Source organism: Theropithecus gelada, unplaced genomic scaffold (genome assembly GCF_003255815.1).
Source record: "Theropithecus gelada isolate Dixy unplaced genomic scaffold, Tgel_1.0 HiC_scaffold_1161, whole genome shotgun sequence".
NCBI classification, from domain to species: domain Eukaryota; kingdom Metazoa; phylum Chordata; class Mammalia; order Primates; family Cercopithecidae; genus Theropithecus; species Theropithecus gelada.
Window position 1 is genome coordinate 908 of NW_020253182.1, and position 6,776 is coordinate 7,683.

The 6,776-nt window shown below is 41.5% G+C and overlaps 1 pseudogene; it reads left to right on the forward strand.

Moving 5' to 3' along the window:
• Positions 1-654: 654 nt before the first annotated feature.
• LOC112616868 lies at positions 655-4,540 on the forward strand (annotated as a pseudogene).
• The last annotated feature ends 2,236 nt before the right edge of the window (positions 4,541-6,776 follow it).

A 6,776-nucleotide genomic window follows, 5' to 3' on the forward strand; every position in this document is an offset into this window, starting at 1 on the left:
GCGTTGTGCCACTTGATCCATGGCCTCTGAGGTCGTCATCTTTCTACTAAACCTCAGCAATACCGCTGTGGCCTTATGGCTGTGGGGTCCCGGGCATGGGAAGGAGGAGGGCCGTAGAGGACAGTGGAGGAGGGTCAGGTGAACACGGAGTGACTTTTTCTTTGTTTTGTTTGTTTGTTTGTTTGTTTGTTTTCACGGAGTCTTGCTCTGTCACCAGGCTGGAGTGCAGTGGCGCAATCTCGGCTCACTGTAACCTCCACCTCCCGTGTTCAAGTGATTCTCCTGCCTCAGCCTCCCGAGTAGCTGGGACTACAGGCACACGCAACCCCACCCAGCTAATTTTTGTATTTTCAGTAGAGACAGGGTTTCACCATGTTGGCCAGGATGGTCTCGATCTCTTGGCCTCATGATCCACCCTCCTTGGCCCCCCAAAGTGCTGGGATTACAGGCGTGAGCCACCGCGCCAGGCCATGGGGTGAGTTGTGAAGGGTGACATTATTTGAGGTATTTGAGTCCTGGGTGGGGTGCAGCCCACACACAGAAAGGAGGCATTCCAAAGTCGTTCATGGGGACCTGGGAAGGAGCACAGGATAGGGCCAGGCGGGATAAGGACGGGCACCATAGCCCTTAAGGCAAGAGGGGACCTTACTGCGCATGCTACTTTGGTGCCCGCCTCTGTGCGCATGTTCCCTAGGCGTCCTCCCATCGGCCCCTTTGCCAGTGTGGGGAATGCGGCAGAGCTGTGAGCGGGCAACTCCCGTCCCCTGAGGTCTGGATTCTTTCTCCCCTACTGAGACACAGCGGGTAGGTCCACAGGCAGATCCAACTGGGAGTTGAAGTGTGAGTGAGAGTGAGGAGGAACCAGCGGGCTTCCGGAGGGTCGCGTGGTCGGTGACTCAGAGTGAGAAGGGCCTCGAAGTCGTCGTCCCTTTCATGAGGCGCCCCGCCCATGGACCTTCTTGTCTCCTCACAGCCATAACTAGGAAGGAAGGAAGGCTGAGGACTGGAGGGGCTCAGGTGAAGCTGGGGCGATGCTGGGGTTCTGTTGGAGGTATCCGAGTCCCGGAAGCACCTGGAACCCCAACAGAAGATTCTAGACTCCCCAGACGGGACCAGGGGAGGGACGGCATGATCGGTATGGAAGGGTCCTGGAGACGGGGAACGCTGCGGGCTAGTGACCGCAGCCCCGAGGTCTGTAGAGTGCCTGGTATAGTGTCCTGTGAGGAGTGCCTACAGCTGTGTAGCAAATTCGCAACTCCACTGTGGAGATTCCAATGGGTGGGGCTCTGAGTTCCTAAAAAAGTGATTTTGGTGGTGGCGGAAAGTGGGCCTAGCAAATCATTATGTGACAAAATTCGTGGTCACTTCAGTTTTAATTCTCTAGCTGTAATTTCCTACTTATCTCCCTGATGGAGTGAAACCAACCTCATGGGAAATACCCTGTGGTTTTTGCCAGGAGCCTTAAGACATTGCTCAGCTAGATAGACCTACTTAAGTGGCTTTGCAAGGATTCGATTCAAAAGTTGCACACACTTATAATTGCTACGGGACTTTCGGAGAATTTCTAAATAAAATAAAAAATGACCAAGTTAACATTTGACCATTAAAGTGGTTGAATCTAGCTGTCCTGTCAAGTGCATTTTCCCAATCACAGTATTCTGCTTGTAGAGTGAAATATGTGTTTTTGAGGAAGATCAACATATAGGCCTATACCAAGAAGTTCACAACCTCCTGTGCTCATTGTGCCTCTGCTTATGAATGTCTTAACATTCGACATTTCTCTTATCAGAAAGTTATTTTTCTGATAGTGTTGTTGGACTATCAGAACGGTAGTCCATTGTTTATGGTCTCCCATTTATAATGATCTGTCATGCTGATAAAAAATGATCATGGCATCCCATGAAGGAAAGATTCGTCCAGAGGATTGTATTTGGGGTTTGTGTGGATGGATGATCGTGTGTGCCCAGATTTTGTCCTTAACTTCCTCCTCATGCTTATTCAGAACAGATTACACACGTTCATCCCAACATAGATTAAAACAGCTTCTCAAGTCCTTGAGGATATCTGTTTTTGAGGAACCTCTCTGAGGAAAGAATAATGTTATGAAGAATATGTATACGGCTTAGTGTTGGATAAATGTCTCTAGATATTTATGTATTCTGTATATTTATATTATTGAAGTCTATTAATAACAAAACTTTTTATCTGCACATACACACACACGCACACGCAGAGCCAGTCCCAGGAGCCCAGTAATGGAGAGTCCCAAGAAGAGGAACCAGCAGCTGAAAGTCGGGATCCTACACCTGTTCCGGAGACAGAAGAAGATCAGGATACAGCTGAGATCCCAGGTGCTGGGAAGGGAAAGAAAGCATGTCTATGAGGTGGTAGAAGGTCTATGTGTGTGTCGAGGCCAATGCCATGAACAGTAACAGGAGGAAAGAGAACATTAGGAAAAGATACAAACATTTGCTCAAAGTTGGCTGGAAAGGGGAGAGTATAGTTTGCAGCTTCATGCTGTCCCTGGATATAAGGAATCTTCTCTTGTTCTTCGAGATGGATTTTCTATGCTTGAAAATACAGTCCTTACTTAATCACTTGAAACCAGTTAATTTGGTGTATAAAAATATACATTATTTCACTAGTTTAATTTGATCGTCTTAGAATGTTGGTGTATGATCTTCTCAGCCCATGGTGTCCACAGTGTTGTAAGCACCCATTAATTGCGTGTAGAGTGCCAAGTCACCCGACCTCATAACACCGTGAATAAGGCCCATTTGCAAAGAGATGTTAGCCCCATTGTATAAATAAGAAAACCGAGGCTCAGAGATTGAGGCTTGCAAAGAACACTTGACTCATGGAGAAGGAATTCATATTTTGTTCAAGGGTTTGTGTTCTTCCTACAATCCGTGTTGTAATAATAAAAAGTGAGCAGTTTGCCTAAGATGCATAACACTCGATTGTGTCTGTACTGTAAGGTACTTCAGTATTGGTTCAGGACAAAACAGTTCAGTGAAGCAGGATAGCAACTCCAGAAAAGAGCTCAATGAATGACAGCCACTCTTTCCTTTGATCGGTCTTTTTTGACAGTATGTTGGATAAAAGTCAGATAATTCAGGACACCAGCATACAAGGAGCTATATTAGTATGATTTTAAGGGGGATTTAACAGTTGTTTTAAAGCTTTCATAATTAAAAACCTCAAAGTATGATAAGATATCCTGAAACAGAAAATGTATCCTCAACAGATAGCATTTTCAAGCTAAACATTGACAGAATTTGAGCCATTGATTATTTTAGCAATTCACTGTTGTTTCCAGATATGACTGTCAGTCAACAATGCCCATTAATTTCTTTGCACTCAGCTTTCCGTACTCTCACTGCAAGACAATGATTTTCCTGTTATTTTTGGTACATTGTTCTAAGTGGGATTTATTAATGTAAAGTTACATATAGGGTTCTTGGACCTAAGCATAGCATAACGTTTTATGCTATAGCATAGCAAACAATTTCCAAGTTACCTCAACAAGGGATGGGTGTCACAACTGTAGGATTTGTCAGAGGTCTGCCAATACATTGATCTAATTCTTCGGATAATTACATTTCACTTATGATTAAAGTGGTATTCATGCAGCTGACTTCAGATTTCATAGATAGTTGATACTGGCTGTTCATAATACACATTGGAAAGGTGTGGGAAAGTTATGTGTAGTGTGATTTATCCTCAGATTGCAATTTAAAATAACACATTGGGCCAGGAGCTCACGACTGTAATTTCAAAATTTTGGGAGGCTGAGTTGGGTAAATCCCTTGATCCCAAGAGTTCCAAACCAGCCTGGACAACATTGAGAAATCCTGACTCAAACAAAACAAACAAACAAACAGAAATTAGCCTTGGCGGTGGGGTGCACCCATAGGATCAGCTACTCCGGAGGCTAAGACAGGAGGCTCTGTTGAGCCTGAGAGGTTGGGCTCAGAGTGGGCCTTGATTGTGCCACAGCACTCCAGCCTGGATGACAGAGTGAGACCTAGACTCAAAAAACAGTAAAATAAAATAAAATAAAGCAAAATATTATAAAATAGCATAAAACAGGAAAACAAAGGTGTACCATCTTTGCACGACATTCATTACCACGCTGACAGAGTTTTTTCTTTCTCTTTTCTTTTTTCGTTTTTATTATGTGGCACAGTCTCATGTGTCACCCAGCCTGGATTGCTGTGGCATGATCTTGGCTCACTGCCACCTCCAGCTCTAGGGTTCAAGTGAACTCGCCCTCCCAAAGTGCTGAGATTACAGGCATAAGCCACCACACCCGGATCAGGCTTTATTTCATATCACTAAGGAAAAGATTATCATTTCCTTATGTACATTTCATGTTGGAAAGCTTAAATCGATAACCTTTGTATTTTGAAGTGTGTGACATGGAATGTGATCTGCAGGAGCTGCGTCAGTCAAAGACCAGGGATAAATCTGGATTTGGGTGCTGGCGTCAAGGTGAAGATTATACCCAAAGGAGAACACTGTAAAATGCCAGAAGCAGGTATGTTATCCATCAAGATGCAAATTCATGTGCTTTCTCATTTACACAGTATTATACTTTTGGTAATAGAGGGATAATATTACTGCTACTTTAAAACCACAGTGCAAATGCAAACTTTCTTTGAAACGCCGTTCAGACCCAAATGCCAGATTGCAAGATTTAAACATGATCAGATACAGAAACAAATTGGGTCAAAGCCATATTGAATCATCAAACATGGCAGCATTTTCTTAGTTTGGTGTATAACCAACAGCTAACAATTTTCAGATTCTTTTCTCATTTCTGCTTTTAACAAATACATAATGCATTTGTAACACCAGTTTGTGTGAAGTGTGCTGAGCCCTGAAACGGATTCTAGTACTGACTCTACCACGATTTGTGAGACTCTGGATGAATTGTATAAATTCCACAAGCATCCTTGATCTTATTGAAAAGAGTGGATGCACATCAGATAAATTAAAATCCATTTCATTGCTGATCTCCGCATGCTGCAGTTCTGTTGGATAGAAAACCAAGATACTCTGATTTTCATTATTTGTTTATCACAACAATCAGCTTCAGTTGAATTATAATGTCTGAGTTGAGATTTCATGGTTCCTAAGAAAATGAGTGGGCACTCTGCTTGATGTTTATTTTCCTGTATGGAGCCCTGTATGAGTGTTCTTGGATTTTGTCAAATTCTAAATTCTCTGGCTCTTAAAGAATAATTGCATTTTAAAGCCTTCCCGCAGTGAAGCCTTGAATGACTGAATGATAAAATGGCAAGAGATCATCAGGTTTCTGTGGCCAGTGAAGTAGGGAGAATGCATGTAGGTCAGTGATGCTCAAGGTGGGTGTAAGATGCTTCTGCTAAGCATGCCCCCTGCCCTCCTGTCAGTCTTCATGAGCTACTTCGTGTAATTAGATTGAAGACTTATATAGTGGAGTCACCTCTAACCATAGCATAGGTTACATATTACAGGTTTCTGCCTTGAGACATTAGATGATAGGGTTTAAAGTTCAACAACATCAATGTGTTAATTCCTGAGTAGTTGACATAAGTCTGTTTTACACATATTTTCCAAATTGGTGACTGTTAATTATAGTACCTCTTGAAGTTAAAGGAAACACCCCGTGTTTAAGGGAGAAATTACCTACGTGTTTTTACTCTACTCTGCTGAACCATTCCATTACACTATTTACATTAAAAGATAGTTCTCAGATGATTTCCAGGAGCCTATTGAACAAGCCTCAGTTGTATTCTTAGGGAGATCATAGCTTTAAATGCACGTCTTATTAAAATAAATAGCAAATTACATGATAAAGGAAAAGAATACTATGAAATAACAATAAAAGAGCCACAGAATAAACTAAAAGGAAAAAGAAAGAGGTAATGAATAAAAGACAGGTATGAATGATTAGTCAAAGGAAAAGTAGTTCAAATGTCATAAATTTAAAAGATTGGTGTTTTGAAAATTAGCTATAGATAGAGTATTCAGTAGTTTGCACAATCTTGAAGAAAATGGAAAACGCACAACATGGAATATGAACAAGACAGAGTGATTTAATATAGGGCTTTATTGAAAGTGAGTACAGTCTTGAACTCTAATATTTTCAGAGTATGCATGAAATGGTTGATATGCTAGGAAGGCACACATTATTTATTTCTGTAATACCTGATTATTTAAGTGTCACAAAGCCTATAGAAGAAACTGTGAAATTTTCCAGTTGTCCCTCAAACACATTTATTTTTAGTAACAAATTTTGGGTTTTTCAGCTGTCCTACTCTTGTTTTCCATTTCCGTATCCCTCCATTTTTTCATGTGTGACACAGTTCATAACACTATCACATATTGATGACAAAACTGATAGTGATAGCTTAAGAGTAATGAGACCATATACTTAATTATACAAATGGGAATACTTTCAAGTGTAAAAAGAGGCATGATTCACGTTGACATCACGGTAGGAGAAAACTGGGGACAAACGGTTACTGTACCTTAAAAACCACAGAAGGGTAAATGAGCCCAAATAAATATTTTTGCCCTTCTGCACAATAGAGTAAAATCAAATGCAGTGCTGGCCTTTCTATTCACTTCACTTATGCAGTTCCTAAGGTGACATTAACTGTTTTCTTCCAAGATAGTATTCAGACCAAAAGAGTGTTTGTCAAAAATTTTACATTTTCCGTAAATTATTTTTTGTTTCTCAGGATTTTTGTGTGGCGCTGGTATTTTGAGTAAAACTATGCACAATG